This window comes from Podarcis gaigeae (assembly GCF_964106915.1).
Source record: "Podarcis gaigeae genome assembly, chromosome: 11".
NCBI lineage: Eukaryota > Metazoa > Chordata > Lepidosauria > Squamata > Lacertidae > Podarcis > Podarcis gaigeae.
The window spans coordinates 5,894,902-5,922,788 of NC_139687.1; the positions used below are offsets into that span (position 1 = coordinate 5,894,902).

At 41.8% G+C, this 27,887-nt stretch overlaps 1 long non-coding RNA gene across 1 annotated transcript; it reads left to right on the top strand.

Annotated features, from left to right (window-relative positions):
- Nucleotides 1-27,887, top strand: LOC310826866. The gene is made up of 3 exons (XR_014556045.1): nt 1-152; nt 8,370-8,456; nt 27,681-27,887. It is a non-coding gene; the product is annotated as an uncharacterized lncRNA (long non-coding RNA).

Below are 27,887 nucleotides of genomic sequence, written 5' to 3' on the forward strand. Positions count from 1 at the left end.
CTGTTCAGTTAGCAGATCCCTTCAAAAACCATGATCAAATTGGTGTACACAGATGTACTCTCTGATTTTTTAATTGTTTTGTTGTCATTCCATTTTAAAATCATCAAGATCCACAAGGATCTATGACTGGGATCAATGTTTCCATGTTGCTGGTAAGTCCCAATTATTTGATTTTGTGCAGCCTATCAACATAAACTTTACTTTGATGATAGGTAGCCGTGTTGGTCTGCCATAGTCAAAACAAAAAAAATTCCTTCCAGTAGCACCTTAAAGACCAACTAAGTCAGTTCTTGGTATGAGCTTTCGTGTGCATGCACACTTCTTCAGATGGTGTATCTGAAGAAGTGTGCATGCACACGAAAGCTCATACCAAGAACTGACTTAGTTGGTCTTTAAGGTGCTACTGGAAGGAATTTTTTTTGTTTTTACTTTGATGCTTATTTTGCAGGAGCCCATGCAAAATCATGCAACTTGAGAATGAAACATTTTAATTTGACTGAATTTGACTTTTGCACAGGCACCATGGGAAAAGAAAGTGTGAGTGTGTGCATCTGAACCACAGGCTGAAAGAGGTTGACCAAGGATCTTACATCCAGCAAAGCTGAATGTTGGAAGATTCAGGGCAGAGAAAAGAAACTACTTCTTTACGCAGTGCATAGTTAAACTATGGAACTCCCTCACACGAGAAAGCAGTGGGGGCCACAATCCTGGATGGCTTTAAAAGAGGATTAGACAAATACTGTGCAGGGAGGAGAAGGCTAACAGTGGCTATCAGCCATGAAAAGGTCTGCCTCCCGTCACCGTAGGCAGAAATGTTTCTGAATACCAGTTTCTGGAAGCTGCAGGAGAGGAAAGTGCTTTTGCACTCCAGTACGTCTTACAGACTTCCCACAGGCCGCTTAGAGAACAAGATGCTGGACTAAATTAAGGTCACCAGATTTTTAAAAAAGAATCCAGGGACACTTCTTTTTGTTTTTGAAAAGAGAAAAGAAAAGTTATTTAATTTAAAAAAAAAAAAAAATTAAGAAATAATGTCTTCTCTTTTGTGGTCTCCTCTGTTGCATGGCCTTCCTCTGGGCCTGCTCTCTTGGAGCGCTGGCTGCCGTGGAGTAGGCTCGGATCAGGCCTGGGCTCAGCCATGTGTCCTTGCCCTCCCAGTGCTCTTCTCCCTCTCGTATTCAAATGGCACGGCAAGGTCAGGGCTCCCCTCTTTTTTCTCCTTCCTCTTTCTCTCTCTTCCTTCTCGTCTCCTCCTCCCTGCGTTGGCCCCGGAGCGCCACTGGGCAGTCAGCTGGATGGCCGGGTGCTCTTGCTCCCAGCTCGATTTGGGTCACAGGGGGGTCAGCGGTTCCCCCAGTTGACACGGTGGGTGTCCCCAGTTCCCCCTTGGCAGTGGCAGCAGCAGCAGCAGTCTCAGCAGCCCAGAGCCAGCCTGGTAGCGCAGTTGTCTCTGGCTGGCTTGAGGAGCTGCTCGCTGCCATGGCATCCGCCATTTTGCCTCACCAGTAGTCCCCATACGATGTGTCTTGTACCGTTGAACCAATCACACAACATTCATTCCCTACTGATAAATCTACAGCACTTAAAATATACATCCGGGGACATTAAATGAAATCCGGGGACATTCCGGGGACAGATTTGTAAATCTGGGGACTGTCCTGGGGAAATGGGGACGTCTGGTAACCATAGAGTAAATGGGCCATTGACTTAGTCCAGCACAATCATCTTATGTTCTATTTTGTCATACTCTGATTGTTGACTTCCTGTATGCATCTTTTTGGCTACTGTGGGAAAGATGCTGGTCTGACCCAGCACAGCAATTACAAAGCAGAGTTAAAGGGAAGAGCGTATTTTCATTTACACTGCAATAGGCTAGCTGTATGTTGGAACTAACATGAGCCAACAAAGGTGGAAGAACTCTAGAGCTGCCAACTGGACACTGGCAAAATAAGGAACACGCTGTTAGAGGATGCAAAAGGGTCTTGCAATTAAATCAGATCTTTTGAAGGCACTTGCCTTTTATTACTCAAGCACTTAAGCTTTCCTTTCAGGGATTAATTTTTTCCCCTGGTTTTAGTAGAGCCAAATTAATTATTTTACTGCTTATCTTCAATCTACACCTCAAGGTCAGTGAATGTCTGTCAGCATTCAGCTGGGTAAATGATCCTTTATTCATAAGGCTGCAACCCTGCTGAAGCCTTTTCTTAGGATGTCTAGTCTATTAATCCGGTTGCTAATTGACTCTTTAATGATGCAGTGAGAAAGCAAAGAAAATCTGAAGTTCTAAAAGGACACTGAGAAAAGCACGGCGGCTAAGCCAGCCTCACTACACAGTGATGAAATAGATTTCTATAAAAAGAAAATCAAGAGGCTCAAAGGGGATGGAAAGCTCCTGAGCAAGTGTGCATTCTTCTCAGCTCTCAGAGCCAGTTTCCACATCTGATTTTTGGAGACTCAGGGAAATGTTCTGTGTTTACAGGGTTAAATGCGATGTGATCAAATGGTAACACTTTTTGTCACCTCTTATGGAACTAGACAAGAGAATTAGAGCTGCACATTACTCAGTTACTCAATGCATGGACCAGGGTATGCAAAGTCAGAAACAGCATCGGTCTGCAAAATGTACCATGTGGCCCAACCTCAACCCAGCTCTTAAAACTATAATAGCAAAATGACCTTTTTTCTTCAATTAAGTATTTGAAACATACAGCACGCAGACATGAACACAGTTTATAGGGGACACATTTGATGGGACACGGGTGGCACTGTGGGTTAAACCACAGAGCCTAGGACTTGCCAATCAGAAGGTTGGCGGTTCGAATCCCCGTGACGGGGTGAGCTCCTGTTGCTCGGTCCCAGCTCCTGCCAACCTTGCAGTTTGAAAGCATGTCAAAGTGCAAGTAGATAAATAGGTACCGCTGTGACGAGAAGGTAAACGGCGTTTCTGTGCGCTGCTCTGGTTTGCCAGAAGCAGCTTAGTCATGCTGCCCACATGACCCGGAAGCTGTACGCCAGCTCCCTCTGCCAATAAAGCGAGATGAGCGCCACAACCCCAGAATCGGCCACGAATGGACCTAATGGTCAGGGCTCCCTTTACCTTTACTTTAATACATTTGATACTGATGAACCCTCAAGAATATAAGCAACAATGTGAGCCATAGTTTTAATTGCAGAGATGTATAACCAATATGGGACGCGGGTGGCGCTGTGGGTAAAACCTCAGCGCCTAGGGCTTGCCGATCGCATTGTCGGCGGTTTGAATCCCCGTGGCGGGGTGAGCTCCCGTCTTTCGGTCCCAGCTCCTGCCCACCTAGCAGTTCGAAAGGACCCCTAAGTGCAAGTAGATAAATAGGTACCGCTTTATAGCGGGAAGGTAAACGGTGTTTCCGTGTGCTGTGCTGGTGCTGGCTCGCCAGAGCAGCTTCGTCACGATGGCCACGTGACCCAGAAGTGTCTCCGGACAGCGCTGGCTCCCGGCCTCTTAAGCGAGATGGGCGCGCAACCCCAGAGTCGGACACGACTGGCCCGTACGGGCAGGGGTACCTTTACCTTTATAACCAATATAGCTTTCTGGATCAGGCTAATGGTCCAATTTACTCCTCCATCCTCTTCTCACAGTTGCCAACCAGATGCCTGTGGAAGACCCTCAGGCAGGATTCAAGGTCAAGAATAGTTCCCCCTGCAGTGGCCTCGAGCAACTGCTTTTCAGAAGCATTACTGCTTCCATCTGGTGGGGCAGAGCTGAGTCATCATGGCTAGCAGATGTTGATCGCCTTTTCCTCCCTAACTTTGCCCAAGCATCTTTGAAAGCCATCTGAGTTGGTGATCATCCCTGGATCCTGTGGGAGCGAGTTCATAGTTTAACTATGTGCTGTGTGAAGAAGTTCTTTCTTTAATTTCTTCCAACATTAGATGCCCATGAGTTCTCTATTCACTTTTTTCATGCCACACATAATTTTATAAGCTTCTCTCGTGCTGCCTCTTTTCTCTAAATTAAAAAGTCTCAAAAGCTGTGACCTTTCTTCATACGGGAGTCACTTCATCTCCTCTATCATTTTGGTGGCCCTTTTCTGAATCTTTCCCAGCTCTTCAAAATCCTTTTTGAGGTGAGGCAGTATCACTAGAATATGCCTAACTTATTCCATACATTAAGAGTAGTGCCTTTGGCTTCTTGAACTACATGATTTGTTCAGTTAAAGGGTTGAGCTGACATGCTTCTGTTTGAAAACACAATTAATTCAGAGCAACAAGTTGGATATTCCGGTTGCTTTTGACTACTTTTATAGAAGTGCTATCTAAATTATTCCTCCACTTCTGGAAATTTACATTGATTAGAATGCCCATTTGATTTAAAAAGATTCCCCTCTTCTACTTTCTCACTTGCATGAATGACATTCACAAGTGACACATTCCAGGCTTAAAGGAAGTTTTGACAGTCAGTTGGGAGGGGAGGGGCCCTTTTAATGTGACTTAAAACCTGGGAGTGCTAACATGCCATGTAATGCGACAAAGGCATTCTTTGTACAGTTGGCCATTCATTTACTAGAGCTATGACACACTATGAGGATTGTGTTATAAATGATGCTGAAGAATCTATGGAAGGATTAAACAGCGTTCCTTCCATACCACCCACAGTTTCCACCACTCATTGTTGCACAGAAGAAAGGGAAAGGAAACCAACAGAAACCAATTATATGTCTGGGACAGATCAAACTGGTCCTTCCTTTGAATCCAGCTTGCTGGCTTCTACTGCCTACTATTTGTTCCTGTGTCCGCTTCTGTAGTGCCGTTCTATTAAAACCCAGACCGCTGCCACCGCCCCACCCCATAAGTGACTACTATTACTTCCATTTTAAAAGCCAGAACCCACACAGTTGCTTCCCCCCTTTTGCAGGATGCTAGTAACGGTAAGGCACTGACACAGTTAAACCACCCACAAACACTCCACAAATATTTGTTTATTGGAAAGTAAAATGTGGAGAGGGCTCCAGGACTGAAATGTGTCTCATTAACAAGAGGCTTGAAAGTGCTGTGGTTGAACTCTGGCAAAGGCTCCTAGTAGTACAATACTGAAGTGTTTGGGAAGTCATCAACCAGTCCTTTTAAGATCAAAAACACATGATATAACCACAAGCTGCACTTTATGAAATCTGAAACTGTAGCATGAAGAGTGGCCTAATTTAATCCATGTGGTCCTCTGTGTTTGAAGTTAATAGACCTATTCTTGCTGTGTGGGAATGCAATATGGCCTTTAATGAAATGATAGCCATGCCTTGCCAAATCATTTATCCTTGGGGACTAATTCTATTTGTACTTACGCTAGAGATAATTCATGGATTCCATAAGGTCTTCTTGTCTCTCTCACACACATTATGAAGAGATAATGAATTTCAGTCTTCAAAAATTTTCCTACCTTCAGGGGTAATGGTAAGAGCAGAATCTGATTGGGCCCACATGTGTACCACAGTTCTTAGCAGTGAGGGGCAAAACAAAGTCACAGGCCAGGAGAGAACTTTGCATTTCAGCCACACCACCAGCTTTTTGTTCCTCTACTACTATTCAAGTAAGCAACCTCATAAAAGTGTTTATAAATTCTGTTTAATTGGCTGGCTTTATGTTGTTTTCTCATCCCCCCCACCCCCACAATCCCAGTATCTTTCTCCCTTGAGAATCTCATGGCTCAGGAACACAGCAGATAATTAGATTACCAGCTCAGGTATTTGAGCTTTATAGCAGACCTCACAAACCATATACCGTGGCTTTTTAAGAGACCTAATTCAAACAGTAAAAAGCCTCTGCACAGTCTGTTTCTTTTACCCATCCACAACCATACTTTTCTTTAGATAAGCCAGACCTGCATAACATGTGACCCATTGTGCTGAAACACAGTCCTGCATGACAGCTTCTGGCTTCATTGCATCAGAAGCGGTTTAGTCCTGCTGGCCCCATGACCCGGAAAGCTGTCTGTGGACAAATGCCGGCTTCCTTGGCCAGAAAGTGAGATGAGCGCCGCAACCCCATAGTCGCCTTTGACTGGACTTAACTGTCCAGGGGTCCTTTACCTTTACCTTAACTTATGACAGCTCACCATACATGACCTCTCCTTTTTGCTTATTTTCCGAAATATAACCCATGATAATTTGGAATTTCTCAAGAGAAATAGCAGAGAATGATTAATTGTATAAAATAGAGCAGAAAGGGGCATCCTGTTAAAACTAATCAGCAAAACCAAAATTCCTCCCCCAAAATTGCTTCTGGCCTGGCCGTGTCTTCCTGGTCACGTTGCTTCAGCACTTTCAAGATATTTACGTCTCTTTTCAAGCCTTTATTCATGCCCTCTAGACATCATATGGGTACATGTGATTAAAGATGGAATAAAATTTCATACTCCAACAGATGTTCAAAGAAACATAATCAGTGTAATCACTCAAGAAAGATGCAGCTTGAGACTGGCACCTTTCTCCAGCAAATGCAGATCAGGTGCAGAGTTACAGGTGGTGTACATCCATATGGAAAGCATCTGGGGCCTGATTCAAATAAGTTGTGCTAGCAGAAACCAGTGCGACAAGTCCTGCTAGTGTAATGGGACTTCCCCTCCTCTCCTCCCACTGTGTAAATCTGAAATGCTTACACTAATGGGATGAAGGCTTTGTACAACACTGATTTCCACCTCCAGTGTGATCATCCACATTCACTCTTTTGAATTCCTAATCATGCCTAGAGGGTTCTTTAGATGCCTATATCTGGATCATATCCAAGGCAATCACTCTAAGGTATATGAAAGTGAGTTCCTCAAGAAGCAATGGAACTCATTTCTGATTGAATATACTTAGGAACTGATTGTTAATCTCTTACAAAAGGCTTCTCAGACCCGTGACATTTACTCAGAGAATATCCATTGCAATTAATGGACTTGAGTTAATGATGCCCATTAATTTCAATTGGTCTACTCTGGGTAAAAATTCACGGACTACAACTCCAGGTACATTTTTGTTTTGTGGCCCATGTTGCCTTAAAAAGACAAATTTTACTTGCAGCCAAGAGAATTGTTTGCAGAGTTGTTTTGTTCCATCATGCACATAGTATCCTAAGATGGCACTGCATTAAAAAAACGAAAACAAACCCTGATAATATACTGTACAATGCGATCAGTGGTGATGACATACATACCCAGATGCTCAACACTCACAACTTCAATTTCACACTGATTCAGATTGCAGTGTAACATAAGAAAATAAGAGGAACCTGCCTTGGTCAGACCAAAGCCCCACCTAGTCCATTTCCAACAGGCGCCAACCAGATCCACATGAGAAGTTCAGAAGCAGGAGATGAGGGCAATATAGATCCGCCCCCCACAGTTGTTGTCCAGTGACTCCACTACAATTCTATTCAATATTTTCATATGGCTCAAGTGGAAAAATCATACAAAGGAAATCCAAATGCAATAATAATTAGGAAATGTCCAGCAAATAGCAATCTTGAGTCCTTGCTATGTAAATATTCTTGTATGTTTTCTCCACTTTTTCAGAGGGAACAAGTTAAGACTGAGGTTAATTAACACTTCCTCACGTACACTTTCTAGCCTTCTCTACTGAAAACTTCCTGTCATGTTTCCACTAGTTCCTAGGCCATTAATTGGCTGGGGATTTTTTCCCCTTTAGTTAAGTCAAAATCAACATCCTTTCATACTGACTGTCAACATATAACAGCCTTTGGCCTGCAGTGAATCCAACCTGAGGGACACAAATGCAAATATTTCTGGTAGGGTGTTACCTAAAGTCCACTCTCAGCTAATATAATAAATAAAACCAGGATTTTCTACATCCTTGTTCCCTTCCTAAAGCCACATTTCTTTGAAATCTTGTAAATATTAGAACATATGAAATCACTAAATTCAGCTTTCAGTGCAGGAAATCTACCCTTCATTAGATATTATGGCCTCTACATAATGACTTGCCCCCATCACAGCCAAGAGAGCATTGTGGGACCCAGAACACAGTGTTTTCATGCCAGTACACGAACTCTTCCAGGAACAAACTGATGCTAGCATGAAAGTTGTCTATACTGGCACCCGAGTGTGATGTCTGGCACAAGATAAAATTGTTCTAATTTTGACATAGTTGTGCACAAGCCAGTCTTGTTGGCTTCAAGTAAAACCTCTCTGAAAGTAATTGTGCATAAGATTGCTGTAGTTACCCTGTACCCTGAGAAAAAAATTGGGGACAAACTATGTACTTCCACATACACACTCCCTTTGTGTGTGTATGTGAACACATGTGGTTCGTTTTTAAACATAATTCAAACCTTGTATTTGATACACTGCATGCATACAACTGAATTTGTGTTTTGGATCATTATTCCTTACACAGGGAGTCCTCAACTTATGTGGGTGTTACGTTCTCGGGATCATGCCTAAAGCCAAAATTGCATATAGACAAAACACATTAGGTGCAATGGTGAGTAGGATTGCAAAATATTTTCTCCCAGTTGCCCACCCACTTTCTGCCTCCTTTCTTTTTAATTTTTGCTGAGTGCGCACAATTTAAATGCACACAAATTGTGGGCTTATTGCACAGATTTATGGCGTGACCACATTTTGGGACAATTTGTACTGTTCTGGTCACCACACTTCAAAAAAGAGCTGAAATGGTGTAGAAAAGGGCAAACAAATTTGCCAAAGAGCTAGACCAACTCCTCTATGAGGAAAAGTTACATTGTTTTGGGCTTTATAGTTTAGAAAAATGGTAAAGGGGAACATGACAGGAGTGAATACAATTAAGTTTAGTGTGGAGAAGAGATGGGGAAGTTTTTCTCCTTTTCTCTCATAATCCTAGAACCTGAAGTCATCCAATGAAATGGAATGGTGGGAGATTTTGGACAGGTGAGAAGAAGAGCCTCTCTGTGCAGTGCATAGCTAAATTATGGAATTCTCCACCACAAGGAGAAGTGATGGTCTCCACTTTGGATGGTTTAAGAATGAGATTAGACCAATTCATGGAAGATAAACTACTAGTCATAAAGGATATAGCTGTGAACAGGAGCAGAGTAGTTGTTGTTGCTTTCATGTCCCGCTTGTGGCAGGCATCTTGTTTGGCCACTGTGAAATCGCAATGTTGGACTAGATAGGCCCTTGATCTCAACCAGCGGGGCTTTTCTTGTGTCCTTATGCTAGCAGTTTCCCATTAGGAGCTGTGCAAGTACTGCATAGCCAATCTAGCAGCTTCTGCTAGTTCAGGCATGTCCAAAGTCCATTTTGGGGGCCTAATCTGGCCCGTCAGTCAGTTTAATCCAGCCCCTAGAAGAAGAAGAAGAGTTTGGATTTGATATCCCGCCTTTCACTCCCTTTAAGGAGTCTCAAAGCGGCTAACATTCTCCTTTCCCTTCCTCCCCCACAACAAACACTCTGTGAGGTGAGTGGGGCTGAGAGACTTCAAGGAAGTGTGACTGGCCCAAGGTCACCCAGCAGCTGCATGTGGAGGAGCGGAGACGCGAACCCGGTTACCCAGGATTACGAGACTACCGCTCTTAACCACTACACCACCAGGCAGTTCCTTCCTGGGGTAAAATCCTAAAAAAAGGTCAACAACTTCAATCCATAAAAAAGATCAGCAACTTTGGTCGGCCCTCACACATGTTCACTTCATCAAATCTGGCCCTCTTTGAAAAAAGTTTTGGCACCCCTGTGCCAGTAAGTTAATTAGCAGCAGCATTTTTTACCCCGCATTTCCTCCAAGGACTGCAAGGTTCTCAATCTTTACATTTTACCATCACAGCCATCTTCAGAAGTAGGCTAGGATGAGAGACAATGATTTGCCCAAAGTTACTCAGTGAACTGGGTACACACACTGGCTTCCACAATTTTATTTCTGAGCCAATTTTATACTGGGTGGGGGTGGCCTGAATAACAAATACAATAAAGCTAGAGAAAATTCCCAAGGCAGCAAATCTATACAGTCCTACACCCCATGGAAGTCAGTGGGACTTTCTTCTGAGTGGACAGCTATAGATCACACTATTATTCCCTCAAGCAATGTGTCTTCAAACAGCCTAGCTGTATGTATAAATTGCTTTGAAGAGGGGCTTGAAAGTGAGGTGGCAAAGAGTAGTACTGAGTGCCCAGCATTCTACTACTTGAGAACAATTCGACATTGAAAATAGGCTCTTGTGTTCCTCCAGGTCCCTTAATATGTCTGCAATACATAATCAGCTGGAGTTGTTAAATGGAACCAAGGTAATGACAACATGACTTTAAAAAAAGAAGAGGTATTGGTCATTTTATAGAGCAACTGTAGACCTCTTCAGTTAATAGGAGGTTTTTTAAATAGTAATATGGGAAAGAGACTACAGATGTTTAAGAGGAAGAAATTTAGAATCAAAGGAAGTAAACTGTAATGAGATATTCTGCATTTCACTTAAACATCTGTAAAATTGCCTAAAGGAATGGATTGAGCTGAAAAAGAAACTTTAACTGATGTTAAATCTAGGAAACCAGTGGCCCTCCAGATATTGTTGAACTACAACTCCCTTAACCCCTCACCCTTTGGCCTGCTGGCTGGGACTGATGGATCCCTCAACATCTCAAGGGCATCAAAATGGTGATTCTTCCTCTACACCATGAGACAATTGTTACCAACCCATAAAGCACTATTTAGCTGGTGGCCATGTTGTTTTTAGCAGGAATGAGAGCCATTATTGCCTCTGGGCAACTCTTTTCTTGAGTCTCGATATAATGGGCAGTATAAGATGACATGCCCAATGGTTTCGATTTTGTTGCTGTTACAGGGACATAATCTTTGTTTGATCGGTATTTTATTGTATCTTCCCTCTAGAAGAGCTGAAGGGAGAGCATTAAAGCGGGCCCTGGAAAATGCCCATCGGTGTTTAGCATTGTCTAGAACTTTGAGATAGTTTGCTAGATGGGGCCTTTGGGGATTGTATAGAAGTTTATAAGTTATCGGAAGTTGGTTAAAGTCATTTTGGGCTTCAATGTCCCTGAGTCTTTATTTGATTATGTTATTGGCCCTTCCCCTTTCTAAACTTAATAAATACTCTGGGGAGAGACCATATGTGGCCAGTTTTCTGAGAGTGCCCTTCAACCAACTAGATTGGAATTTGTCAAGAAGCATCAGGGAAAGTAGTCCAACCGGCGAGTTGTTAAGTCTTAGCCAAGTGCATAAGGTTCTTATCCATACTTTGGCTTTAATGCTGTATAAGCCCGCTTCCAGTCGTAGGGCGGCATTTGGGACACATTTAGGTGTTAGCAGGAGTGATCTAAGGAAACCTGATTGTATCTTTTCATATGGGTCTAGATTAGAGAGGGAGACGAGTGGTGCGCCGTGTAGTATTTGTGCTGTTGGTTTTGCAACAAATAGTTTAATTGTAGCAGGAATGAAATTTCCTCCCGTTGTACGATGGTATCTTAGGATTGCTGTTGTACTTTTTTGTGCTGTAGAGGAGCTGTAATTTATGTGGGCAGTCTTCTTCCTTGATGCTTGGAATATAACTCCTTGGAATATTTCTACTGTTATTTGTAGTACAATACTACTTTTAATGTCATATTTTTTATAAATTGCTTTCTGGTCACTGACTTTCTGACCGTATTAAAGATATTTGACCATTTTGGCCTCTGGGCAACATCCAGGGAGGCATGAGCCCACTTACCCTTCTCTCCTCTGCAGCCCCTGTATGACCCACCCAAATTTGCTCCAGAAAGGCTGCAGAGTGGAGGGGGAATCCCTTCCACCAAAGTGCTTATTCCAGTGCTGGATTTTACCCTCTGTTATGAGAATGTGGAAGTGGGACCTAAATGGCAAATCGTAAACGTACAGGAGATGTCAAAGCTGGCCCTGATCCATCTCATGTGAGGTGCCCTTTATTTCCTCCTGGCTTCTCATAATAAGAGAGTCCTGTTGGCAGTGGCAGCTTCAAAAGTTCAAGCCAGTTTTAAACCTTTTCAGTTGTATGATGAATCATTTTGATTTTATTGTTATTGTGTATATATCTTACTTTGCTGCTGCTGTTGTTGTTTATATCCAACTTTCCCCCCCTGGCAGTAACTCAAGGCAGATTACAGATAAAAATATGCGATATATATAAAAATATGTGACAGATAAAAATATAGAAAAAATTCCAATAATTAAAAAGAACAATTAAATCAAACAATTAAATATTGATTAAATTAAAAGTACACGTGTATCTATTAAAAGCATATAGATAATTACAATAAAAGCAGCACAGTACCCCAAAGCAAAAAAACCAAAACTATTACCACTCCTTTAATTATTTGTTCTCCATTGTGACCCATGGTTGAAACAGTAAAGATTAATTGACAGACTGACTTTGCTCACTTACACAAGAGTAAGCTTGATCGATCTCAGCTGGAGCTATTTCAAGGTAAACATTAGATAACCAATTACAAAGCATGATTACACTTTAGGCTTCCACGGTCCTATGAACCTGGTGCTACTGTGCTATTATCACCCATGCATATCACAAATCAATCCTGCAAATGATTTCCCATCATACACAGAAACGGCATTCTAATTGAAGAAGAAGGTATGATTTTGTGCTCTTTTCAGATGAAATTTTGCTGAGATTCCTGCATTGCAAGGGGTTGGACTAGAATTCAGTGTTTCCCAATGTTGTGTCTTCAGCTGTTTTTGGACAACAACTCCCATCATCCCTAGCTAGCAAGATCAGTGGTCAGGGATGATGGGAATTATAGTCTGAAAACAGCTGGAGAACCAAGGTTGGGAAGCACTGGACTAGATGATCCTCGGGGTGCCTTGCAACTCCACAACTCTATGATTCTATTATATTATTAGAGTTTCTGCAAATGAACTGCATGATCTGGACCTTGTGTAGAGTAGAAATGAATTTGCTCTCCACCACAAGAATGAGTTTCAATGCTTTACTGCAAAACAGTCTAGAAATAGTTACAAATAAACATTACAGAATGTTTGTTTGGCTCCCTTCTGGACACTTAACAGTGAATCACAAAATACAAAGTAAGACATTGCTCTCAGACAGCAATAGGGTTCCCATATTTCAAAAAGTAAAAACCAGGACACCCCAAAGTTGTTGAGCTTTGCTTTTTCTTACAAAAAACGTCCAGATTTCTTATGGAAACATATGGAGCTTCAAGGACTGTCAAAGATTCTGAGTTCCTGCTTGGGTTTCTGGGATGAGTCATCAATTAGTCGAAACCCTCAAATGGAAGCACCCAGCATTTCTTTGCCACGATTGCTAGAGACAAACCTCTCTTGCCTAATGCAAACATAACTGCATAGCATTTTAAATACAATGCAACCTAACCAAATCATGTTATGGATATTAAACATATATCTTTATCACATTATAGCACATTATTTCAAACTGACTCCTTGTGGGTCATCATTCAGTGTTAAGTGTCAAGAGGTGAACCAAACAAACATATGACCAGAATTATGTATCAGAGGCAATCTAGAGCTTTATTTGATGGTGGAGACGTGTGTGCGTGCATATTAAAATAAAATGTAAATAAAACTGGAAGCTAATTTTCTAAGTATTCCAATCATTTTCTGTTCACCCACACAAATAAAAGCTTAACTACGGGGACCCCAAGATTATAATAACTGCATGCCACAGGAGCTGCTTTTAAAATAAGTATGTAGAGCAAAACTGCTGGCCCCATCTCCAGATTTCACTCTGGAATCAGAAAAAGGCACAATAAGGCAAACTCAGCCTGCAGCAAAGGATACCATTCTAGTAACAACAACAAAACCCAATAAGCACTATAACTGTGCCAACACTTATTTCTGGAATAGTGCTTTCTCTTAGCATGCATTGGAATAGGGTACAGACATTTTAAATGGAGTTATCAAAGGCGGCTTGGGCTGCTAACAGACATTGGCCTCATGTTGATTAATGGAACACACTCAATTAACACTGTGCCCATAAAAGCAGTTTCGCATGGCCGTTGACAGAGTGTTCATTTTTAATTTTAATTTTACTTCAGCTAGAGTGCTCCAGTGTGACTGATTTGAGGATTACCATTTAAAGTAGGACCGGCCCTATCATGGGCCATGATGAACCACACCACTTAGGTGGGGACTAGGGAGGTGCACCAGATTGTGTAGGGACGCGGGTGGCACTGTGGTCTAAACCACTGAGCCTCTTGGGCTTGCCAATCAGAGGTTCAGCTGTTTGAATCCCTGTAATGGGGTGAGCTCCTGTCGCTCTGTCCCAGCTCCTGCCAACCTAGCAGGTCGAAACCACGCTAGTGTAAGTAGATAAATAGGTACCACAGTGACGGGAAGGTACAGCATTTTTCACTCCACGAGACGCACCTTTTCCCTCCTAAAAAGTAAGGGGACATGTCTGTGTGTCTTATGGAGCAAATGCGTGGTCCCTGGAGCCGAATTGCCCATGGGCAAAAAGCAGGTCGTGCTCTCTTTTTTTGAAAGAGAGAAGGGGGTGTTGAAACAAAGCCGCTGAGCAGCTTATCAGCAATCGATCAGGAGGGGAGATAAGGGACTCCAGCGATAAAGGAGGCTGCCTGGGAGTGGGGAGGTAAAAGCACATGGTTCCTCAGGATTTTTGCACTGGGTTACCCCAAATACACCATCAGATCACATAGCATATCCATGGCTACAGCCTGCACCAAAAAATCACGCACCCACTGTTTTGTGGAGCTGCAGTGGCACAAAAAAGTGGTTACAAAGCAAGTATCCACATGGATCCTCAGGATTTTTGCATTGGGCTACCCCAAACTCACGGTCAAATCACATATCATGTCTGTGGCCACAGCATGAACCACAAAAATCATACATCCACTGTTTCGTTCAGATTTTTTCTTCTTCTTGTTTTCCTCCTCTAAAAACTAGGTGCGTCTTATGGAGCGAAAAATATGGTAAGCGTTGTTTCCATGCACTCTGGCTTCTGTCATGGTGTCCCATTGCGCCAGAAGCGGTTTAGTCCTGCTGGCCACATGACCCGGAAAGCTGTCTATGGACAAACGCCGGCTTCCTTGGCCTGAAAGCGAGACGAGTACTGCAACCCCACAGTCACCTTTGCCTGGACTTAACCGTCTAGGGGTCCTTTACCATTACCTTTTACCAGATTGTGTGCCACCTTTACATATGCCGCTCGCAGGGCTGGCAGACCACCCAATGCTGCTCGTGGCTCCCATTTGCCTGATTGTGGCAGCAATGGATGTTGTCCAGAAAGTGCATGTGCTGTGGTCAATTGATTTTAAAATATAATACAGTTCAAAATTCCCTTGAAGTCTGAGGGAAAGTTGCGCTGTGCAGAGTGGCACAGGCAATCTCTAGGCGACCTCACTGACCACGGTGCCAGTGTGAAGCTGAGAGTGCCCACAACATTGTTGCTTGGCCAATGACCAGCTAGCCTGCAGAATGGAGGAATGTGGAGAGAGCCTGAGGGTGAAGAAAGCAGCAGGAGGAGAAGGAGGAGGAAGGGTCGAAGAAGAAGAGGAGGAGGAGGAGTTTGGACTTGATATCCCGTCTTTCACTCCCCTTAAGGAATCTCAAAATGGCTAACAAGAAGGATAAAACATTTTTTATGTATGCATCTACAGCAGCAAGAATACTTATAGCAAAATATTGGAAGACACAAGATCTTCCCACGCTGGAAGAGTGGCAGACGCAGTTGATGGACTATATGGAACTGGCTGAAATGACTGGCAGAATCCGAGATTTGGGTGAAGAGACAACGGAAGAAGATTGGAAAAAATTTAAGGACTATTTGCAAAAACAATATAAGTTGTATGAATGTTAAGAATCTGCATGTTTTGGAATTTAGCTCCTGCAACAAGATTGGGAAAATAGGAAGACAAGTTATAATTAAGAAAAAGTCGAAATTTAAGGTTATTATATTTTTTTATTTTAAGGCATAAACACTGGATAAAAGGTACTTTAAATTCAGAAGTAAAACATTTTGAAAGATATAAATAAGATACGAAACAAGGTAATAATTTGCTGATATGTTTTATTGTAAAGAACGCAGGGGGAGGGAGGTGTGGGGAAGTCCAGCTAACAATTTTAAAATGTATTTTAGAAGTTGGAGTACTATTCTTTTTTCTTCTTTTTTCTTCTGTAACTGAAAATGCAATAAAAATTTTTTTAAAAAATGGCTAACAATCTCCTTTCCCTTCATCCCCCACAACAAACACTCTTTGAGATGAGTGAGGCTGAGAGACTTCAGAGAAGTGTGACTAGCCCATGGTCACCCAGCAGCTGCATGTGGAGGAGCGGGGAAGTGAACCCAGTTCACCAGATTACGAGTCTATTGCTCTTAACCACTACACCATGCTGACAGAGGAAGGAGGGAGAGGAGGATGGAGGGGGTTTCTGGACCAATCCAGGCAGCACAATGCTTTGGACAAGCCATGGTCAAAGTGATTAGAAATACAGCTTAAGAGAATGAAATGAGCCACCAGTAATGAATACTTATAAAAGGCCCAACATAATGTAATTTGGGCTGTTTTGCAATGCTATGACAGCAGGGTTTATAGGCCCTGCTTGGCCCAAGTGCCTAGAAGCTTCTGCCCTCTCAGAATTCATCAGTGGTCAGCAGTACTAAAATATGTTTTGTTTGTTTTATTTGTAATTTCTATTTAAAAAAATTTAAAAAATCAGTAAAGGAAGCATTTTATTAAAAAACACCTATAACCCCAAAATGTCATTTCCTTCCTTTTTACACAACATTTCTACCCCAACCTCAGCTTACTTAAAGGGCATGGTAGCAGGAATCTGCCTTTGATTCTACTTTTGGGTGTTCCTGCCGCTTGCTTTTGTGAGAGCTATGGGGGGGGGGGGGTCAGAACTTGCAATCTATTTCAATTTGTACAGATTTGCTAAAATGCCTTTAAAGGTTTCCATGAACAAGTAGATTGTCTGGACTTTGTTCTATACGCCTGCTTTAACATTCACTTCTATATCTGAGTATTTTCTTTCTTACTTTTCAGTCCAATTTCCGCGACTCAAAACCTTGAAAATGGTAATAGTGGCAATTATGTCATTGAGAATGTGGCTCAGCTCTCAGGTTAAGGTTTCACACCTGGACGTCATTATTCTCTTCCATATCAATTCATTATTTAAGGACTTATTATTTGAAAGGACTCACCATGCTTTGGCAATTAGAGTCACAGAGATTCAGTCTGCATTAAGTATATTTATTTTGCTTTCCTAGCTTATCATGCCAGAATCATTAATGCCATTTAGTGTAATGGTCGCCGGCCACTTCTAAACTGCCAATACTGTCCACTTTCCATATAAACCACAATTTTAAAAAGCATATGATTAAGTGCATATGTGTTTCTCACAGGTACCAAACACAAAAGGTGCAATACAGGTCAATTGAAATGCATGGGACTTATGCCATTGTCCTCAATGGGATGCAGATTGCATCAGGAAAAGGTTGTGTAGGAACAATGTAATAAAAGAGTTCTAAAGAATATTGCCTTATTAATATGTGGCACATATTTTCCTTCCTTTCTTTCCTTTCTTCCTTATTGAAGTAAACATGGTGCAATCTGGAAATGGATGGGCTTTCATTGTTGTAAGAAGCATTGGAAAGAGATCCATGCTGTTTTTAAAAAAGGAATCATGTTCTTTCAGCCTTCATAAAACAGAATAAAGTAATTTAATTAGGATAGCGGTATATCCTCTCAAACCATAGATATCCTAATAAGGACTGGACAAAATTGACAAGGGTCGTTTCTCAGGCATTCCAGTCAACTTGAAATTAGCTGTTTCATTTCAGAAATATTTATCTTTGGTAAGGTAAAATGATTTTAGGACCCCAAGAACTGGGGTGGCCACCATTTTGCTTCTCAAAGAAAGTCCTCTTCTACAGTGCCTTTTGAGTTTTGAGGAATTGGCTGCTTCCTTTGCCATTGACTGGAGAGACTGCTGCTATTTTGGACAGCAGTTGAATGTCTACAGGGGGGAAAAAACACTTTTACAGAGTGGGTGGATCATTCCTGCGCCAGCTCATTTTATTTGAGAAGCACGGCACTTAATCACCCTTACAAAAGAAAAGTAGTGACTGATGGAGGCTTGTACAAAACGTAAAGAACCAAAGTTCCATTTTATGCAACCCCATTTTCGATTATTTTAAACAAATATTTAACAATGTCTTGAAAAAATCCTTCAAATTATATATTCAAAAGTTTAAAAAACATCCCACACAGGTGTGTTTTCTTTGGGGATGGGGACATTGAGTGCAGTCCTTGCATATCTAATCAAACATAAGCCCCATAGCTACAGTGGCACTTACATCCAAATAAACCCATTGCAAAATTGGTGGAAAGGTCTGGAGAAACGAAGTCAGGATAAGGTGATTTCACAGAATGATTTATTCTTGAATTACCGAGTCAATTTCTTGATTTATTTATTGGTCATGTCACTAATGCTAATCCTAATTAGAGAAGTTAGTTCACAAATTATTTAGTACTTATGCCAGCAGCACGGAGCAATGACACAGCTTCTGGGAGCCAGAACTACGCCTAGGCTGAGTACACAAAGTTTTGCAGGACCTACCTGGAAACCCTGCCATTGTGTACCTGGTCTGCTGCCTGATGCAACCATCTCATCTCACTTGCTGAGATAATGTTGATGGGAGTGGCAGGCAGATGGTACATGCTGTGACTCTGACCTGCATATGTCAGAGCATTCCAGCTCCTGAGCTGAGCTGGGGCCAAGCAGTGACCATTTCACTTCCATCATTCTATTTTCCCAGAAATGATTTCTTGTTCCCACAGACATTCAATCCAGAAATTGCTGGTTTGTACAACAGGTGGGAGAGGGAGAGGTTAGCTGTCAGATGTCATTCAATAGGAAAATAGAAAAGTAAATCAATGGTAGAGTACCAGCTTTGCATCTTGGGACACGGGTGGCGCTGTGGGTTAAACCACAGAGCCTAGGACTTGCTGATCAGAAGGTCGGCGGTTCGAATCCCCGCGACGGAGTGAGCTCACGTTGCTCGGTCCCTGCTCCTGCCAACCTAGCAGTTCGAAAGCACGTCAAAGTGCAAGTAGATAAATAGGTACCGCTTTGGTGGGAAGGTAAACGGCGTTTCCGTGTGCTGCTCTGGTTCGCCAGAAGTGGCTTAGTCATGCTGGCCACATGACCTGGAAGCTGTATGCCGGCTCCCTCGGCCAATAAAGCGAGATGACTGCCGCAACCCCAGAGTCGGTCACAACTGGACCTAATGGTCAGGGGTCCCTTTACCTTTACCTTTACCTTTACCAGCTTTGCATGCAGGAAAAAATGTCCTTTTTAAAAATTAGCCCTGCACTCTGACAAGAAGAACCACTCTTCTTCAGCTTCTATTCCAGAATACCTCAGGCCATGGCATACGTATGCTGCTTTTGGGCCTAGAAACATAAAGATGGAGGCTACAGCTGCTTTTCTCAGTACTTCTCTGATTTGTTGAGTGTCACCCACCCCTTGGCTATGCCATTGACCCTGCTACTGCTGTTGCCTGGCCTATTAAAACTCATGGGGGGGGGGTTTAGGGTTACAGACAGTGAAGATGGGGTGCAACACTTAGAGATGGGAGGAAAAATTGATTCAGGTAGCATTTAAAGGCAAATCTACTTAAAAAACAGTGCAGTTTCAGACCCTACAGATCGTGGACAAGGTGGAATGCTTTGGAAGGTGGCAGAAGGATATCTCTAAGTTTGTTTGGCAGGGCAAAAAGCCCCGAATAAAGTTTAAGATATTAAGTGATGCGAAAGAAAGAGGGGGATTTGCCCTGCCAGACTTGAGGTTATATTATGAATCCGCAGCCTTCTGCTGGTTGAAAGATTGGATCTTACTGGAAAACACTGATGTCCTAGATCTGGAAGGGTTTGACAACGCTTTTGGGTGGCATGCATATTTGTGGTATGACAAGGTTAAAGTGCACAAACTGTTTAAAAACCACATTGTCAGGAGAGCAATTTTAATGGTCTGGACAAAATATAAAGACTTATTGGAGAGTAAGACTCCGAGGTGGCTCTCACCGGTGGAGGCCAAGGCACGTAAGAGACCTAATATGGAAGCCAATTGGCCTAAATATGAGGAAATTACTGAAAAGATTGGAGACAATTGGAGGTTGCAGAGCTTGGAAAAACTAAAAAACAAGGTGCGAGATTGGTTGCATTATGCACAAATTCAAGAGGTCTTTAAAGTAGACAAGAAGGTTGGATTCCAGGTGGAAAAATCGAAACTAGAGACAGAACTGTTAGAACCAAAAAGTAAACTACTTTCGAGAATGTATAACCTGCTGCTTAAATGGAATACTCAGGATGAGACAGTCAAATCCGCCATGATAAAGTGGGCGCAGGATTTGGGGCATAACATTATGTTTGAAGACTGGGAAAGGTTATGGAACACCGGAATGAAATTTACGGCATGTAGTGCCTTGAAGGAAAACATTATGAAAATGATATACCGGTGGTACATGACCCCAGTCAAGCTTGCTAAGATATACCACCTGTCTGATAATAAATGCTGGAAATGTAAAGAGGCGGAAGGGACATTTTTTCACCTCTGGTGGACCTGCCCGAAAGTGAAGGCCTTTTGGGAAATGATTCATAATGAACTAAAAAAGGTACTTAGATTTACCTTACCTAAGAAACCAGAGGCCTTCCTCCTGGGCATGGTGGACCAGAGAGTGCTTAAGAAGGACAGAACCTTTTTTATGTATGCTACTACAGCAGCAAGGATCCTGATTGCAAAACATTGGAAGACACAAGATTTACCCACACTGGAGGAATGGCACACGCAGTTGATGGACTACATGGAACTGGCCGAAATGACTGGCAGAATCCGAGACTTGGGAGAAGAAACAATCGAGGAGGACTGGAAAAAATTTAAAGACTATTTGGAAAAACATTATAAGTTGTATGAATGTTAAAAAACGCACCTTTTAGGAAATTCTAGCTTCAGTAATGTTAAATTAAAGAAACGGAAATTAAGGTACAAGAAGTCAGAGATAGAATAATGAAACAACTTTATTGTGTTAAAATGAAAACGTATATGATTTGGGTCATAATATATTTGAAATTGGGTAACATGATAAAATGGAAGATACAATAAGTATTGAAACAAGTTAACAAATTGCAGATGTTATGTATCACAGAGAATGCAGGGTTGGGAGGACGCGGGGAAGTCCAGTAGATTTGGAAAAAAGAATAAGAAAAATTTGTAACTTTCTTTTTCTACTTTTATAATATGCTCTTTATTCTTTTTTCTGTATTTCATAAAAGTAATAAAAAATATTATAAAAAAAACAGTGCAAACCGAAACACAGCCATCCACAGAAATTTGCACTTCTCTTGATTTTGCAGTGCAGTTCTACAGTCAAATAATGTATACTGTGATGTGTGCATAAAAAAAGTACTGTATATATAAGTGATAAACTACCAAAATGCCTTACATTGAGGAAACTTGATTTACAAAAATGTGTGTGTTGGTCCAAATTGCATAAATTAGTGTGTATATCAGGAGAAATTTGCACTAGAATGCGGGTGGGTTTTTCTAAGGACTTAAAAAAATCACAAACTGATGTGAAAATGTGGAGAACTGACCTGAAGATTTTAATATTTTTTTTAAAAAAATAATATTTATTGAAGCTTCCAGAAAAAATCCAAAATATAAAAGAAAAAAAGAAAAAAAGACATTTGCATTTAAACCTTGCTTTCATTGACATCTTTCCAGGACTTCCCCACCCCACCCCCTCTTGTATCCCATTTCCATTAAATTAGCTCCACAAGTTTTTACCCTAAATTTTAAGCTTATTATCATTGTTATCTTAACCCAATGTTCAGTTTAATTCATCTTATATAACCACTTTCCCTTTATATTCCACCATCCTTCAACTTAAAAATATTTTTTCCCTCTAAGATCGATCCCTGTTCACTTCCACGAATTCCCCTCTTTAATACACAGGACAGAATGAAATAACAAAATAAAGAACAGAATATAATTTTACACCCTTTGGATTCCAAATTTTCCTCCCCCCTTTCCCGGTTTCGATCCCCAATGTCCATCAATCTATCTGTTGTCAGCCTGGAGACCCCACACCATGTCCAAATCTCAATCAGCTCCACTTTGCCGTCTTTTTGGTAGTCTTTGCCGTCTTTTTGGTAGTCTTTAGTTTCAAACCCCCAGTCTTTGGGAAAACTCTATCTCAAGAAGGTCCATTTTTTCTTTCATCCAGATCTCTGTATTTACGAGTAAAACTCAAATTTTGTTTCTTAATCCTTTTAAATCTGAATGTCCCAAATGCTCCCACTTCCAGCTCTGTCCACTTCTTGTTGTTCTCTTTCCTCACTTTCCTCAGGTTTCTTTTCCTGTTTCACTGCAAAAACATTCTAATTCCAAAATCTTCTAGTTCCTCTACAGAGGCTTTATTTGTTCAGGAACAAAAACTTGCGTCAAGTCCCTTCTGTTCTTCAATAGATATATCTATTGTCTCCTTTAGTGTAGAGACCTCTGTAGACAAAATAGTGTTTCATTTTTGCAGCTTTCCCAGGAGATAAAAAGTCCTGTTCACATCCATGAGTATTTTTCCACTTGCAACAATTCTTGTAGTGTCCCAAAGTCCCCTCTAGAGGGATTATAGTAACTTAGTTTCCTTCCAGATCACACCCAAAAGTCAAACTGAACTTATTGTCCCTTGTTTTCAACAATTTATATCCACATTGTAACGAATCTAACCAGCAAAGTCCTAGTAACAAAGTTCTCTTTTTATTCTCCAACTTTGACAGCTACTTTGACAGCTGTCAAAATCTTTATATCTCCTCACCAGGCTCTCTCACGGATCTCTCCCGGTTCCCGGGGGGGGGGGGGGTTGCACTTTAGCTCAAACAATCCACTTTTCTCCTCCAGCACAATCTTGTAATTTTCCAATCGTGAAATTAATAACTTTTATCACTAAAAAAAAACAGACCCTTCTCTCGATCTTAGTTGTCAGGTCCTTGCTTTAAATCCCCTACAACAGGGGGGAGACGGACTTCCTCTTTGCATCTCCCCCGCTCGTTCCGAATTTTAAAAAATTAGTTCCTTTTAGATCTGATTCCCCAATTACTCACGGGTTGTTGTTTATAGTCCAAATTTTCAATGGAAGAAGTCAGCGCTCTCCGTCGAATGGCATGCGGCTTCGCTCGGCAGGGGAAGCAGAGGACTCATAGCACCACACCACCCCCCATCCCCCGCTCCGTAGCCTTTAAAAAGGCTCTTTTGCGGGTCGGGGGCACAAACGGTGCCTGCCGAGTCACCAAGTCCATGGGCATCTGCGCCCATGGTTTTTGAGGGTCCCCGCGTCGCCGCCGCGGCGGGACCCAACCCCTGCCGAGCAGGCTCCCTCCAGAGCTCGGAGGGAGTCCGCCATTCGGCGATGGCGCCAACCCGGAAGTCCTGACCTGAAGATTTTAAAAATGTGAAACTGAGTAAAACCAAAATAGACAGATTCACTCTTCCCTAACAACACTCTCCCTAGTGCTTAGCAGAAAGTATATTTTAGAGAGGTGTCTTATCATGTGTTGTTGTTGTTGCTGCTGCTGCTGCTGCTAATTGAATTTACACACCACCCTATACTCAGAGGTCTCAGGGCAGTTCACAGAACAAAATCAAAATATAAAACCACAAAATATATAATCAAAATAAAAACAACCCCTCAATAACTTCCCTCCCAGAAAAAGCTACCAACATTTTAAAAGGGCATAGTATGTTGTTGTTTGAATAATTGTGTACAACTTATAAAAGAAATGGCTAGAAAAATGTCTAAATCTTCACATTTCAAGTGGGAAGCTACGTTTATTCACTAAAGATATTCAAGAATCCCCCCCCCCGGATGTGTTGTTGTTTTTTTGTAATTTGTTTGTTTTGCCCATAATTATTTGAAGTATTTAGATTAAGTTAATTGCTCTTGAACATCCAGCTGAATTTTGTGGGATTTCTTTCTGTAAAAAAACATGGTTTCATTAATTAAATATAAGCAGCTGTCTTTAATTTTCAAACCAAAAACTGAGTACTACTTTAAAAATTAGGAATACATGATAGCTACAGTTACAGTGGTTCAATTCCATTTATTATTATAATTCAATCATCTCCAATACATTTTTTTCTAAAGAAAATATGTGTGATTCCACAGGCTCAATAAGTAAGTTGGAGAAGAATGTATCAAATCATCTCTGCCAGGTAAGGTACAATGCCCTTCTTTCACCATGGTAGGCAGAGAACCCAAAAATCTTGCAGGTAATACCCGTGTATCTTGACTTCAGTAAGGCATTTGACAAAGTCCCCCATGATATTCTTGCGAGGAACTGATAAAATGTGCACTGAACAAGGTAACTGTTAGGTGGATTTGTAGTTGGTTGGTTGGTTGACTGACTGAACCCAAAGAGTACTCATTAATGGTTCCTCGTCATCCTGGGGGAAAAGTGACAAATGGGGTGCTGCAGGGTTCCGTCCTGGCCCCATTGTTGTTCAACGTCTTTATAAATTACTTGGACAAAGGAACTGAGGGGATGCACATCAAATTTGCAGATGACACTAAACTGGGAGGGGTAGCTAATGCTGCAGACGATAGAATTGGGACTCATGATGACCTTAACAGATTGGAGAACTGGGCATAAAATCACAAAATGAATTTTAATAGGGAGAAATATAAGGTTCTGCACTTAGGCAGGAAGAACCAGATGCACTAATATAAGATGGAGGGCATCTGGCTTACTAGTAAAGGTAAAGGTAAAGGGACCATTAGGTCCAGTCGCGGACGACTCTGGGGTTGCAGTGCTCATCTCGCTTTATTGGCCGAGGGAGCCAGCATACAGCTTCCGGGTCATGTGGCCAGCATGACTAAGCCGCTTCTGGCGAACCAGAGCAGCGCACGGAAACGCCGTTTACCTTCCCACCAGAGTGGTACCTATTTATCTACTTGCACTTTGACGTGCTTTCAAACTGCTAGGTTGGCAGGAGGCTTACTAGTAGTACATGCAAAAGGGATCTAGGGGTCTTAGCGGACCGCAAGCTTAACATGAGTAACGCAGCAGCAAAAATAGCTAACGCAACAGAAGTATAGTGTCAAGATCAAGGGAAGCTATTTCACAGTGGAACAGACTCCCTCGGGAGGTGGGGGACTCTCCTTCATTGGAGGGTTTTAAGCAGAGGTTGAGTCACCATCTGTCATGGATACTTTAGTTGAGATTCCTGCATTGCAGGAGGTTGAAGACCTTTTGGGGTCCATTCCAACTCTCCGATTCTATGATAAAAGAGGATTCGGGTCCTGACAACAATGCAGCATGTTTGGCTGTGACCCACCCACCTCGTCTAATAAGCAGAACCTAGGACATGGGTGGTGCTGTGGTCTAAATCACAGAGCCTAGGGCTTGCCGATCAGAAGGTCGACAGTTTGAATTCCTGTGACGGCGTGAGCTCCCGTTGCTCGATCCCAGCTCCTGCCAACCTAGCAGTTCAAAAGCACGTCAAGGTGCAAGTAGAAAAATAGGTACTGCTCCAGCGGGAAAGTAAACGGCATTTCCGCGTGCTGCTCTGGTTCACCAGAAGCGGCTTAGTCATGCTGGCCACATGACCTGGAAACTGTACGCCGGCTTCCTCGGCCAATAAAGCGAGATGAGCGCCACAACCCCAGAGTCATCTGCGACTGGACCTATTGGTCAGGGGTTCCTTTACCTTTACCTAGGACCAGCTGGTGCAGGGTTCCACTTATTAGATGAGGTGGGTAGCCATAGAAAGACCCACCTCCTTCCATGCCCTAGGAAGAGCAAGGCAATAAGCTGATGCTGTCTGTATTCTTATGATGGCAGAATGTAAATCCAGTCATTTGTCAAAGGATTTGTGCTATTTTGCAAGCCATTCCACCTGCTGAACTATTGCTAATTGTGACACAGATCACTGAAAGCACCAAATCCTTATTATTTATTGTTGTTTGTCGCTTGTTGTCTAGTCTTGAGAAGGAAAAGAAATGAAAAAGATGGTATAAATGAAGTTATCTAAAACTAGCAAATCTTACCTAGCTGAATGGGTTTTGCTGTTCTGAAAGGGATTAAATGTTAGCTGATTTGGGCGCACTCTTCTGAATGATTGTTCAATGGCAACTGAGATCAAAGTATCTTGAAAACAAGGCTGCTTCTTTTAAATCAAGCAGTAAACATGGGAGAGATGGAGAGAGAGACCACGTGTTTTGACGCAAGGAAAGCACAGACTCCAAGCTATTAATAAAACATTGGACAGCACCTATAAATAATTGACAGTTGTCATCTAGCTGTTTCTTGGTTATTCGTTGGTTGAGAGTTGGTCTTTTATATTGGTGCTATCTAATCTTGTTACATCACTTGCACTTCTCAACTCAAACATTAATATGTTTGCTTCTGACATGTGATACAGCCTGACTTCTCAGAGATATCACACACCGCTGAACTGCTCCAGTCAAGAGCAATGTAATTGTCATTGGCAGACAGAAATATTACAGCCAGACAGAAGAGTGTAAATAATGAAAAGGCGAATCTTCAATACAGCACAAAGAAATCACCATAATTAGAGAGAGATCTTTTCAACCACAGCCACTGTACATCATTCCTGAATTAGAACAGCGAATACACTAAATGGAAAGGCTCTGTTCATCATGCCAGCACCTGCACTCTTTTGATTATATATCGCAAAGCTCCAGAGCAGGTGTGTGGGTCACCGAGAAGAAATTTGGTAGATTACATATACGCATTTTAGTATTCTCCTTTTAATGCTAGTTTTAAACACCTGTAGAGGTGGGTGGCACTGCAATTTAGCTGAGAGTATAATACAGTCATATATAGCAAGACTAAGCACACCTAATTGCCATATTTTAATGATGTACAGACAATCTAAGGGCACAATTAACCAGCAGGATGCAGTCATAAAAAGGAAAGCTGAAAAGGGGTGATGAAATATAAATGCTTGGAGATTAAACCTACAATAAATTTGTGATAAAAAATGATTGTGCATCAACTGACAACACAAGCATATATAACACTAACAAGCCTTAATAGCAGGGAAATTAAAATCTCAAATGCTACATTCGCTGGTCTCTCAAAGCATACAGCAGCAAAAGGCATACAATCTATCATTGGTAATGGTTTGGAACCATTTATAACTAGCATTCGGGAGAATATACCCAACTTCTAACATCTAACCACTCAGCTGATTGCAAGTTTTCAGCATGACTTGTAAATTGGCAAGGGGCCGAAAGTGACAAACGAAAATACTTGTTAAAAAAGGCAATGGTAAAATATAAAAAAGAGGAGGTGAGGGAGGAGTAAGGAAAAGGTTATTACTAGCAGGGGGTGGTTCATATTCTTGCTCTTTGGTTGCTCAATCCACCAATTATGACTGAGGAAGTCCTGCCATTTTAAATTATTATTTCTAGAGATTATAGCTTTACTTTCAAACTTGCCTCTTGGATAAAAACAACAACAAAAAAGCCTCTTTCACATTCTCAATGAAAGGCAAGTGAGCTCTCTCTCTCTGAGGATTAGTTTGAAGAAGCATTTGAGGAGATGCCATAGGAATGAAAAGGGGGGCATTGTTAATTTCACCTGTCTTAAATGTTGCTAATCTCTGTCTTGGCTGGAGGGCAGGGTATGGTTGTCTGATAAAAGAATCTTGCCTGAGAAAAAGTTGACCACAAATAAGTCAATTCTGCCATGAAGGGTTTGGAGGAGATGGAAGACCCAGAAGAGCTTTGAGGAGAGGGTCTGGGAATCAGCAGCCTGGGGTGCATTGATCAGTTTGGTAAGTACATATTGCTTACACTGGTCTCAAGTCTTCCCACTCATCTCTCAAAAGACAATTCTCAGACATCATTGTATTGTAATCTATCTTGTTGTTGAGAATAATCTG